Genomic DNA, 13,581 nt, shown 5'->3' with positions numbered 1-13,581 from the left:
ACCTGTCCGTTTTAAGTTATAATGGTATATGCATGATACCTTTTCAAATACCAAATACTAAGAATGCATATTTGATAGTTCATTGTATTGCCTGAGATTTTTCTTAGAAATAATATAAAGTAAAATCATAAACTGACATTTGTAATGGTGAACCCATGGATAAAATATTTAAAATATTTTTATTTAGGGATAACAGTCAGGGGGGAGTAGTTTGTAAATGAAAATACGTATATGTTGCACATGCATAGTTTTTAATCTATTTCTTATGTACTCATTGCTGAGATATCTAGACAGCAAATGAAGAATTAAACATCCCACACTGTATTTGTCAGCAAAAATATCCACTCTCCACCATTGTTTCAGCTGTTATTTAATTTTCATTAGTATTTGTAAAAGATGTGGTCAAACACTTATTTCTGCCATTGTTATGCAGAGAAGACTTGCATAAAAGAATGGCTTTTGCATTGTGCCCTAAAAATGGTCAAGTTCACACTCCTGATCCCAGATGATAAGGAGTTCCAGAACTGAAGGCCTTCCCACAAGAATAATCTGCTCCTGGTTCCTGAACATTTTACACTGGGCTCAATAAGCAGTAATGTCCCCATGGAGCATAGATATTGTGGTGGGTTGCAGACATAGTAAAGGATTCTAGAACCCAGCATCTTGAAGTGGACCAAGAAACAAACAAGGAGCCAGTGGAATGTTCAGACCACCATTGTAATATGCTTCGGTGAGACTTTTCCACCTAATGGGGTGGCCCGGAGAGTCCATGTGTCCTTCAGCCAAATATATAGCTCATTGCAGAAGTCTAACCTTGAAGATCACTTTGGCTAAGTTCTCATTCAACAGACATAGGGAAATGTCCAGGCCAGCTGGAAACAAAAGAAAACAGTTTTGATCTGCATCTCAAATAACAGTGATGAGACTGTAGCACCCTGATACATAGCAGGAAGTCAATGCCCTAGATAGATCTCCCTTCCAGCATCACTTGTCTCTTACATGTGTGATGCATAAGCCAGCTGTTTCTCATCTATATGCATATTTCTCTTGTGCATTGGGTCATCTAGAGCAGGGATCAGCAACCTTTCAGAAGTGGTGTGCTGAATCTTCATTTATTCACTCTAATTTAAGGTCTCGCGTGCTGGTAATACATTTTAACGTTTTTAGAAGGTCTCTTTCTATAAGTCTATAATATATAACTAAACTGTTGTTGTATGCAAAGTAAATAAGGTTTTTAAAATGTTTAAGAACCTTCATTTAAAATTAAATTAAAATGCTGAGCCCCCCAGACTGATGGCCAGGACCTGAGCAGTGTGAGTGCCACTGAAAATCAGCTTGTGTGCCGCCTTCGGCACCCATGCCATAGGTTGCCTACCCTTGATCTAGAGAATGCTATTGAACACATCTTTTGAGAAAGAGATCTCATCTTTTGAGAATTTTCAGTGAGCCCTCTATATGAATCTCCATTCCTTGTGCTTAATTTTCTGAAATCTTTTGATCACACAATAACAATCTTCATTCCAGCTAAGGAAAAATGCACCAGTGTTGGCCATAAGGGTAGTTAAAGAGGAAGAGAAGGTTTTACACACCTGACAAGGAGTTAGTACTGGAACTCTTTAAATGGTGCCGCATTTGGTATGTGTGATTCACAGACTGAGGCATGTAGTTTGGTTAGTAAGGGCTGACACCAAAACAATCCTTGCAGATCTGATTAATTTTCAGGTTGTTCATGAACTAGAATCTCCATGCAAAATGTTCATACGCTTCCCTTCCAGCATTGGGATTCCTCCAATACCTATTGTTGTCTTCAAAAGGTGAGGATAGCCAGTTATTTCTATCTTTGTCACCAAATAGCTCTCTTTTGTACCCTAGACCTTTAAACAGAAATGGATGTGTGCTTCCCTTATCAGTCTTTGGCTTCCTGTTAAGGACAACCAATTCCTAAAGGGCCTTTTGGGGAGCCTCTCAGCTTCTCATAGGTATTCATTAAGCCACATTGTGTCATTAATGCTTCTGAGACTATTACAAATAAAAAAATATCCTTCCGTTTGTGGGGTGGGGAGGGAATCACAGATCTGTAGAAAAGATGGCTGCCTAGCTCCTGGCCTCCTCACCCACTAATCCTCATCAATGAAGGGCTCTCAGGTATCTAAACCATAACTTTTCTATAAGAAATTTGCTAATTAGATGAGGGGGCCACTTTTTTGTTGTGGTGTGATGGATCCTGCTGACAAAAATAGAAACGCCAAACAACCCAAGTCTGAGTCTCCAGAGCAAGGAAAGAATGAGGAAATCCAGCAGTCTCTCACACAGGTCTTTGTGGCTATGGAGTACTTTCTAACTACCAAATTTGATCTTTTATCTCAAGATATCTGTGAGCTCTCTAATGATGAGGGAGAATACAAACTATGAAAAACTACCATAAAAGCAGGTGAAACAAGAAGATCTTGAAAATAGATCACACAGTTTGTGATTAGTGGGGGTCCCTGAAGGGCTGGCAATTAAAAAAAATCAACAACAACAATTAGCTTTCTCCAGAATACCCTGAGTTACTAGGACTGGATCCCAGGTTGCTTTCCCTGGAGACTGAAAGAGCTCAGTGAGTGGCAGAGAAGAAAGCAATAATAACCACAAACCCATCATCTTTAAATTGCTATGATTTAATGACAAAATTAAGCTGATGTCTGGTGCTAGGCAAAAGGGAACTCTTAAGTAAAAGGCTTTTAAATTTTCTTTGTATCCAGACTTCTCTGTAAATTTAAGCAAGAAGAGAGCAGCACTTAATATCATCAAACAAGCTCTTGGGATCAAATATTAAATACAGTCTCAAATATCCTGCAGTCTTCATAATGAAGCTGACAGACTCTGTGAAATACTTCAGTACCTTGTTGGATGCTTGGCAAGCACTACAGGACTTGAAATCAGATCTCACTAAGGGTAAAAGCATGATCTTCTCATAAAGGAAAAGAAAATGGAGAGTATAAGCCCTCAAGAAAAGGATCTGTGATTGAGAAAACTAGGAAACTCATGAACATATATTTTACATATTTGAAATATTTTATAGTGTTATAACATATGAGTACTTTTAGACAAGATATTTAGCATAGCTTGATAATGAATATTTTCAATATATTGAAAAACCAACATAACTATATCTATATATTTATAATAATTATATTACTCTTATTAGAGAAATAAGGTGGGTAAGGTAATATCTTTCTCACCAACAGAAGTTGATCCAGTAAAGAGATTACCTCACCCACCTTGTCTCTCTATTATCCTGGGACCAACATGGCTGCAACAACACTGCACACAACAGTGGAATGTGTTGCTCTTATAACATTTCTACTTAGATTTTTATCTATATTTATTTAAAATATATACATGATACTAATATATTAATAACTATTTGTGTTATTTGTGAATACCTGAATCACCTTATATGGGCATTTGTATGTTTTACCCATACTTAAAGTGTGTATGTTTAAAATATGCATATGGTGGTAATATTTATATTTATTTGCACACATATTATCATTTGTGTCACTTTATTTACCATTTGCATTAGTCTATTGATATAAATATTTACATGCCATGTGCATATTAGAATTTATATACTATAATATTATGCATTCATATCTATGAAGCAATAAGCTTCATTCGTTTATATACTCTGGGGCATGGTATTTTGGTAAATATAGATATATTTCCAACAGAGTCATAATAAATGTGTATTGTGGATGGGGAGGAGGAGGGTGTGTGCAGGTATACACCATCTGGGAACTGAATGTGCCCTTATTGGAAGTCCAGGATGTTAATGGTAAAATGGGTGGTATATTTTCCTTTTGTATGGAGAGGCACTTGAAGGCTGTCAATCTATTTGGTGTCAATTAGCATCTGAACAGTCACTGCTTTTTTTCGTGAACCCTCCAAGAGAATCAAAACTTTGAGGCACTTAAAATCAAATGGATGTCATATAGCTTTACTTCAAGAGACCCATTTCAGGAATGAACATGCAGACAGCATTAAAAAAAACATGGGTGGGACATGAATATCACTGCTCTCTAAAATCCAGAAGCAGGAGAATAGCAATACTAATCCACAAGCGCCTAACTTTTGAATATATTCAGTCATAGTCAGATACAGAGGGCAAATACATAATAATTGATGGCATTTTCAATACTAAGATTATTTTTGGAGAGTGTATATAAGCCTAGTGGTGGGAACATACCCTTTATTGAAGAAATAACTGGCATTATTTCCAACAGAGTTGATATGTCCCAATGGTACTAGGAGGAGATTGGAACACTGTCATTGATGATATCCTAGACAAATCTCAATGTTTTTAGCAAAAATCTCAGGCCTTTGCAAACCACTCATTATCCTTACTGAAGGATATTGGACTAGTGGATATTTGGAGAATGAAGCATCCTACAAAGCATTACTACACATATTTCTCCATAATTCATGATTACTATTTCAGGTTAGATTTTTTTATGATATCTAAGATACTAGTTCCTGCATGTCTGGAGAAGGAAGTTGGTAATATCATCTTTGATCATGCTCCAATTTCTCTTCACATAGATACTTGTCATAGTGCTACAAGATTTTCAAGATGGAAGTTAAACAGGTATCTAGTGAGAGACTCTACATTTCTTCATATTATTGAAGCATCTGTTACAAATTCTTGAAGGAAAATACAAATACCGTCTCCTCTACTGCAACTTTATGGGAAGCATTACCTTAACGGGAGAATGTATAAAATTCACATCTGAAAAGAGTACAAAAATGAATGAATTACTTAATTCTTTGACAGAGGAGGTTGATAATTTGGGGGGGGGGGGGAAATAAAGATCCTCACAATAATGAGCTGATGCACTCTCTCATTATTTCAATATACAAATACAATGAACGTATGTCCACCAATATCGAATTTATTGCTTAACGATTCAACAGAGGAATTATGAATTGTGGGATAAAGCAAGCAAGCTCCTAGTGAAGAAAATTAAAATGGCTTCATCCAATGATACTGTATCCTCTTTGCTACAGGACAATACATTTTCTGTACTAGAACCTGTTAAAACTAACAGGCAGTTTAAAAACTTATGAATCCCTTTACATATCTCATGATCAGTTCAGTTCCAATATATTTGACCAATTCATGGAAGGACTACCCCTACATACATTATCAGTACCTCCATCTTCTTCTTCTTCAACTCTTAGCCACACAGTCGGCTGTAATGATCGTTCACCATTTGGTCCATTCTTGCGCAGCCGCAGAGGGTTGACCACTTGAGAGTCCAACATCGTAACAGACTTGATGAACCCATGTAATAGGGGGTCTGCCTCTGGGCCACCTCCCCCCACCTCAGTTGGTGGAATTTTGTCCTGGAGGTTACAAGGCACCCGGAGAATGGCATTCGCTGGAACGTCTTTGCTGGCATCCTTGCGACATGTCCGAAAAGCATAAAGCGCCGCCTGCGGACAATGGCCCCAGTAGTCTGTAGACCCAAATGACCATAAACATCTGCATTACTGATGAAGTCATTCCACTTTATGCCCAATACACGACACTGACATTTTGCTTGGAAAGTACCTCCATCTGATTATATGGAATAAGAGCTCTCTCTCTCTAGAAGAAAACTCTATTAGAAGTTAGAGGCAATTATCTTACTCAACTTCAGCACAGTGCTTGTGTGTGATGGTTTTCCAGCAGAATTTTATAAGACATTTATCAATCAGTTAGTACTGATACAGACGTCTACAATGAAATAATGTTACGAGACATGAGGGCAGCAATAATTACCCTAATTCGAAATAAAGACATGGACGGTCTTCATTGTGGAGTTTACCGCTCACCTCGCTGTTGAACACAGATTACAAATACTGACAAAGATTCTTGATTCACACTTAAACAACATTGTTCCATCAATCATTCATGAGGACCAGGTGGGTTTTATTCGCAGCAGATCAGTGGTAGACAACACTCCAAAGAAGTTCACTCCAACTTCAGCTAGAAACTGAAGGCCATCTGGCTATCCATTTAGTCTGCCAGGCACAAACAACTGATGCTCCAGCTGCTTATCCTATTGTTAGATGCTGGCAAGGCTTTTGATCAAGTGGACTGGCCATATATACAAGCAGTCCTGAGAAAGTTTGCATTTAAATTTCTCACCTGGATTAATATTATTTACAAATCATTCCTTGCCTCTCTTCTGAAGTATAGTTATCTTCTCCAGTTTTCGTTAAATTGAGGAATGCATCAGGGATGCCCTGTATTACCTCTACTATTTGATATAGCCATGGAACTGCTGGCAGCATGTATCAGACAGACAACATCCATTGAAGGATGTACCATCTGGGATAAAGAGTAAAAGATTAGTCTATAAATGGCTGACATTCTTTCACGCTCAAAAATCCCTCATCTTCAATTTCATTGCTAGGATCTGCAGTAAACTACTTCAGTGAAATCACTGGATTTCAGATAAACTGGAATAAGTCTTGATTAATTAATGTTTCTTGTAGACCAAATATATCTCATATACAGTCATTGTGCTTTCATAACCTATTAGGTATCAGGATATGTTCTGATTTATCAAAAATAGTATCTGAAAACATGGATGTCATACTCTGAGAAGTGACAAATGATATGGAGAAATGGTGTCCACTATCAGTATGTTTATTGGGAAAGATAGAAGCTATTAAAATGTGTAGGACCAAGATGTATGTATATGTTTAGCTTAAGTCCACTTAAATTTCCTGCTTCAACTTTTAAAAGAAGTAGAGTTGTACAAAAATTCTTATGGATTATGAAGATACCACAGAAATCCCACAAGATACTTAAGAAATCATGTCCATATTGGTGAGTAAGAATATCTGATTTGTATTTCTATCATGTGGCTTTTCAATTAAGATTTTTAATAATTGTCCTACCAACTCTTCACAAGCCCCAATGTGGCTTGAGACTTCTAATCTCACCAACTCTACTTACATGCCAAAATAATTCCAGATTTAAATTTGCTAATTGCTAGAAACTAAAGGCCATCTGGCTATCCAATGGCAAATTTAGCCTTCTTTACAGACCTTCATGTTAAATAGCAGCAACCAATAGAGCAAGGTCCTTTTCTACTCAAAATTGTAAAGGAGCTGTGGAACTGTTAGCAGGCCACAAATAACTCACTCTGGTTTCTCTTCAGATAGTGTAAGTCTTTTGCCTTTTACTAAAGATTTCCGTGGAGAGGCACGTTTAGGAGTTTCTATCCAATTTTTTGAGGCTTCACTTCAGTGAGGCTGTTACCCAGCCTTGCGAAAAAAGCAGTCTTCACTTGAAGTGCACTTTAAAAGGTATGTTAACCAAAAAGCATTTTGTGAGTAACACATACAAATGGCTGAACTCCTTGATTTATCTTACTGACTATACCATAAAAGAAAAATGGGAGAAGGAGCAAAAAAATTCAATTTCCTCTGACAGGTAGGATAATGTCTGACACAGTGTATGCAGAACATCCAGTTCTCTCTTTGCTTTTCTTTCAGAACAAATTCTAAAAAGACATTATTGGACTCCTGAGCGAGTGTATACAGTAAATGCTAGAGAAGTGACAGCTTCAATGCAAACCTGTCTCATATAGTATTTGAATGTCATAAAGTATATCCACATTTTGGAGGTATGTAGTAACCAGGGTAAGGGCATCCCCTACGTCACGCCTCTGTGTTTTAGGCTTTCTAGATTATGTACCCTGTTGGAATAATGCCAGGAAATGGATTGTGCAGAACTAACAGTGGCCAAGAGCCATTTGATGAAATTGGAAATCTTCCCCCCACATTCTTTGATTGGCTAACTGATTAACTAATGGGGAAAAAAAACAATTTACAGACTCACGGGATCCAACTATGAAGGCACTTGGTCTTTCATGAGAGCATTACAAATTGACTCCAGGTATATTTGGCTTCTGATGCTTCTTTTTATTATTTTTTTCTATTTTTTGAAGGGATGTTGATAGGGAATTATTTATCTTATAACATCCAGGAGTAGTTATCTATGACTATTTCATATTGTGTTATTATTAAATCCATACTCCTGCTGTGTTTTCTTTGTCATAGTATTTGAATAAGTCTATATGGTTGTATTAAAACTTCTGAAAAATAAAATTAAAAAGTATATCCCTTTCTTAATGCTGCATTTCTGATAGCAACACTCAAGTCAGAGAACTAAAGTAATAGTCATTTACTGACTAGTTTATTAATCAGTTTGTTGTTCTTATGTGTTTTCCAAAAGGATAGAAATTTTGACTTTGCAAAGCTGGTATTATAATGGCCCAAACCAGTCTGTTGAATGATTATTAATAGAACAACAGTAGTTCAATTTCTTAATTATATTTTAGACTTCAGGAAAGCACGTAAGTATGTGCTTAACTCCATCTCTGTTCAAGAAAGTCCTTAAGCACATGCTTAACGTTAGTGTGTGTATGTGCGTGTGTGAATATACATACACACACACACTAAAGATAAATATATATATTTAAATATCTATCTATCTAACACATGCTTAAGCCTTCATCCTGGATAGAAGTGCTTTCCTGAATCTGGGCCTCAGGGGCTAAACAATTCATAATTCCTTATAAAACTGTACTGAGTAAAAGGCATTCAGAATAGGAAGATATAGATCACTTAACTGTATGCAAAATATACAGGGCAGTATTTTTTAAAAAGTGTATACTTTTATTTGGGAACTTTACCTGTTCAAATGGAAACCTTGGATGAATCAAAGTCAACATAAAATTTAGAGTGTCAAATATCAGAATGCTAAGGGGCATGGTCTGCATTTTCTCTACATTACTATATTAATCATGGTTTAAACCATAGTAATCTAGTTGATCCCCTGTCACACAACAGCTGTAACCTAAAATGTTTCATTCACTCACTCTGGCTAAGTTGTGTGTCTGGAAAACTGACTGCAAATATTTTCCTACTAGTTCTTGGAGATGCTCCTCTGAGGATCTTGATGTTAAGCATGTGGACTTGAATTCTGTAGTGCTTCTAAGTAAAGTTAACACATAAGTATCTTTTTCATTGTCAGAGACTCTTCCATTAAGTAATGACATTTTGTTGTGTTGGTGCCAAATTTAAAATTTGTAAATTTTCCAACTAGAAGTATTAAACGACTGTAGTAAAATCCTCGAATGAGAAGCCACAAGTCTTCTTTCTATTAAAAATATTATATCATCGCTCCTTGCTCTTAGTCTTGGAATGATGCACATGCCATCTGTATTTTTAAGGAGAAAAATAATGTAAATGAGAGCAAGGACTAGAGCTTTCAAACATAATGGCTTGTTCACCCTGTGTGCATGGTAAATGGGATATCATTCTGGGAAAAGAACTCCCAGGCCTGTATCTAAAAATCCTGTTTTGTTCAGTGCAAAACACAATGGGGCTTTGGCCTCCATATTCTTGTGCAAAAGAAATAAATAATAATAGTCCTAAATTTTGTTAAAAAACATTGATAATTATTTTATAAATAGCTACACAATACCTCTTGGGTAAATTCACCAAGTCTTTAAAGTTCACTGTGTCAAAATCACCGAACTGCACCATTAAGCGGGGGGGAGAAGGGGTATTTATCTGACTGGATGAAGGGAACAGTGCTTTATGGCTGGGGGGTGGGGCGGCAGAGAGGTCAAACTGCTGCAAAAGGAGACAAGGAGCCAGCATAGCAACACTGACTCATCCTTTGGGAACCGGATGGGTGGAAAGATTTAAAAGGGGCAGCCCTGAGCGTGAAGCCCCTGTTACATGGAGCAGGCTGAGGCAGCACCCAGCCTCCCTCCCCTTTAGGTGGCAAAATACCAGGTGCTGTGAGCATTACGCTTGCCGCCTCCTCTTTTACGGGGGCTGGGAAGGAATTTTTTCCTTGCCACCAGATTGGCCTAGGTGGAGTTGGGGGTTTTTCACCTTCCCCGTAGCAGGTTAAGGGAGGGCTTTGTTGACAGCGTGGCATGAAGGACAATAGGCTATATGTCGCAACTCATTATGTAAATGTGGGGTGGATGTCCAGTGCCGGTACTCCATAGAAAAAGAATACAGTGACTGGATAAATGGCTTGGACAGGACTTAAAAAGGAGGTGTTGGTTAAAGGAATGGAACAGATGGGGGGTTCCTCTGATTAGTATGGCAGGGAGCCAAGCCCTATTTTTCATAGCCCACCTTGACCCTCGTATGGGGGGGGGGTGGATGGAAAGGTCCCAGCAATGGATTGCCTGGGGGACCTGGATGGAAAAAGAAGGGGAGCTGGTGGAAGTCCCCAGGTAATTATTGACTGAACATGGGTTTACCTGCACCTGCACTGTACACTTTTATCTGCCAGGTGGTCCCAGACATCTAATAATAAAATCTGATTGAAACCATATCAAATGTCCCCTGTCCTTTTTTCAGTATATCCAGACACTAAGAAACACAAATTTAAGTTACAGCTTCCATATTAAAGACATGAGTAATATTTTCAAAATGCTTTATTAACTTAGGAGCCCAAGTCCCTTTTGAAAATGGGACTTGGGCTCCTAAATTAAGCATTTTGAAAATATTATTCATGTCTTTAACTCAGTAGGTTTTGTATTTCACAGTCAAATACATATCCTGAGAGGTTAAATCTTTAGATCTTTAGATATGCTTGATACAGCTGTGTTGGTGCAAAGGGGCTTTTAAGATACTTTTGCACTTCTCAGAATCTTGGGCCAGATGAGGATCAATTTTGACCACAGTGTAACTTACTGCAGCCTATGAGTTTTTCTAAGTTCTGCCTGACTGCCCGGGGCAGCCAAGGATTGCTAGGGCATAATGATGCTCCAACGCATACCCTTTTCTTCTAAACCAGCTCTACGGTCAAGGGATTCACCTTGCACGAGGGGAAATCCTTTGGGAGCCTGTAAAGTTGGCTTTGCAGCTGCTTTCCGCTGCTGGAGAAACCCTTGATTAGCTAAATATGTGATGAGGAAGCAAAAGTCTGGCAAACACAGAAAACAAAAAGGAAGTTGATGCAAATAAGCAAGACACGCAAATTAACATGCCAAAGGTAACCCTATTTTTCAGTAACTTGTGAATACAAGTTAAAGCTGTTTCTGGACAGTTTTACTTATGTATCTGGTACTTATGGAAAAAAATAATTCAAGGTCTAACTCTCCTTGGCAACAAGGCAGTCTTTACATAAGGGTGAACTGCTCCTGAACAATTTCTGCAATGTATCAGGGGCAAACAGGTTTTCTGCAAAATCAGGCCTGCATGTCTTCATATTCTAGTCCTTTGATTCTTGTGTAAACATACCACTGTGTGACCAATGTCAAGAAACTCTCACTCTCTGTTTCTGTTTGATTTCTCTTTGATTCTCCCTATAATGTTCCAAGGGACTGATGAAGTGCAAGATTTTGTTCCTAACATGTTTTGCTCTGATTTTGATTGATTTTGAATATCCATAAGACTGTCACAGACACAGGGCAGCTTTATACTGTTCTTCTTCTAATGCTGCAGTTTCTATTGGGCATTGAAAATGAATTTCTTTATCTTGCTAGATGACACCCAGGACCAAATTCTCACTGCTGTAAGGTTTATCTTATATTGTCCTATATGATAAAGAAAGTTAGCTGAAATGTTAACTCTATCCACAATATTCACAGAGTGCCAATCATCATAGTATCTAATTATAAAAAACAAATATTAAATAAGAAAATATTTGAATATTTAAAACAGCCATATTTAAATATATTACCCAGATGTCTATAAGCTGCATATTTTGGATACAACCAGTGAACATTTCCACTTGCAAAGAAAGAAAGAAAGAAACATTTGTATAAGGATAGCATATTTGAATAAAGTCTTTTATCTCTGAGCTATGTTAGAATCTGTTCAAGAATCCTGTTCTTTCCATCATCTAAAATATTGTATCAATAGTGTACATTCATCCTTAACTTCTACTTGTCTTTCAAACACTACTCCATAAACTTTCTTATACGTATGAATGCTGACTGAACTTGGCTTTAACTGTAATTAATAATGAATAATCCAACAGAAACTTTGAAGATCAAGTACATGTGGGAAAACATAATCCATAATCACTTTCAGTTAAAAAAAACCCTAACAAATCTAGGTTTGTATTTAGACAAATGTACAAAAAGCATATTTATAAAAATAATTGAATTTTTAAAATAACAGGAATATGATTTGTAATAATGTATGCCCCTTAAAGATATTCTCATTTATGTTTCAGCTGTCCAATGCAACATACATGAAAACTGTGACAAGCTCAGTCAGTATTTGATGAGAGTTTAATGTATTAAATTGTACCTTCTGCCACAAGAGGTAAATTGATACAAAATAAGTAGATTAAAATGGCAAATAAAAATAGGAATATAATTTCATGGCTCAATAGGAATAAAAATCAATATATACCAAAGGAAGAGGTACATAATATGAAAGGTACAAAATCAGCACAAAGAAAGATGATTCATGAATGAAAACCTTAAGAAGCTTTAGTTTGCAGGATCAGCATTTCTGTGGCAGATGACGAACATAAACAACGGACATATGCTCCTTTATGCAGTGTTACAGAAGTACAGCTATTTGTAAAGCACCATAGAAAGTTATAGTTCTGTATAAATGACAGGTAGACACAAATTAATTCTTACAACATCAATCAAGTATACCTTTTACTTAAAGCTATATTTTTGTTGCACGCCAGTGTGAATAAGGCAGTGGTTCTTAAACTTTTGTACTGGTGACCCCTTTCACATTGCAAGCCTCTGAATACGACCCCCGTCCTAATAAATTAAAAACACCTTTTTATATATATAACACCATTATAAATGCTGGAGGCAAAGCAGGGTTTGGGGTGGAGGCTGACAGATCACGACCCCCCATATAATAACCTTGTGACCCCCTGAGGGGTCCCAACCCCCAGCTTGAGAACTCCTGGAATAAGGCTATTGCTATCTATTATTTGATCATGGATGGGATTCCTGACATGACATGTGTTAATGAGAACTTCCTGGATGACATTGCAGAGTAGTTATTATCTAAATTTAACAGACAATATTTAATTATGAGCACAGAGAGGCACTGAAGGACGTTGTAGCTGCGTTGGTTGAATCTGACTTCAAATGTGCGTACAAGGTCTCCCACTCCAACAAAGGATTGGTCAGAATGTGTTCCCACATTGCTGATGATTCCCAGATAGTTAGAAAAGACCAGAGATAGTATGCAAGATGCCCCTGATAGCCTGACTGAGTTGAGAGTTTGTATCCCTTCTAGTGTTGGACTCACCAATGCTATTTTCCTAGGCAACTTAAATGTCCACGTGGATCATGACTTCTTTAGGTTAGTTCAGAAACTCATAGCCATGATGAAAACTCTGAGATAATCTCGAATAACTTTCAGACTCAGTGCACATAGCAAATCATGCTGCGGATTGGAATTGGAGACTGAGTCTAGTTGTGTGAAGGTTAAATCCTTACCATGGTCAAACCATTACCTGCTCTCTTATCTTAAAGTTACGGCTCACCTAGGCTCCCTTTGGGTGGAGAGACTATTTCATTAATC

The 13,581-nt window shown here is 37.4% G+C and overlaps 1 protein-coding gene and 1 non-coding gene across 18 annotated transcripts in view; both read left to right on the top strand.

The window, feature by feature from the left end:
• Positions 1 to 13,581, top strand: part of ROBO1 (roundabout guidance receptor 1) — a 1,025,913-nt gene that overhangs the window by 409,558 nt on the left and 602,774 nt on the right. The gene's annotated exons all lie outside the window — the stretch shown is intronic.
• On the top strand, positions 7,177 to 7,292 carry LOC120396174. Its single transcript, XR_005593035.1, has one exon. It is a non-coding gene; the product is annotated as a U5 spliceosomal RNA (small nuclear RNA).

Source organism: Mauremys reevesii, linkage group 1, assembly GCF_016161935.1.
Source record: "Mauremys reevesii isolate NIE-2019 linkage group 1, ASM1616193v1, whole genome shotgun sequence".
Classification (NCBI taxonomy): Eukaryota; Metazoa; Chordata; order Testudines; family Geoemydidae; genus Mauremys; species Mauremys reevesii.
Note: the sequence above shows the minus strand (reverse complement) of the source record. Positions and strands in the feature narration are given on the sequence as shown.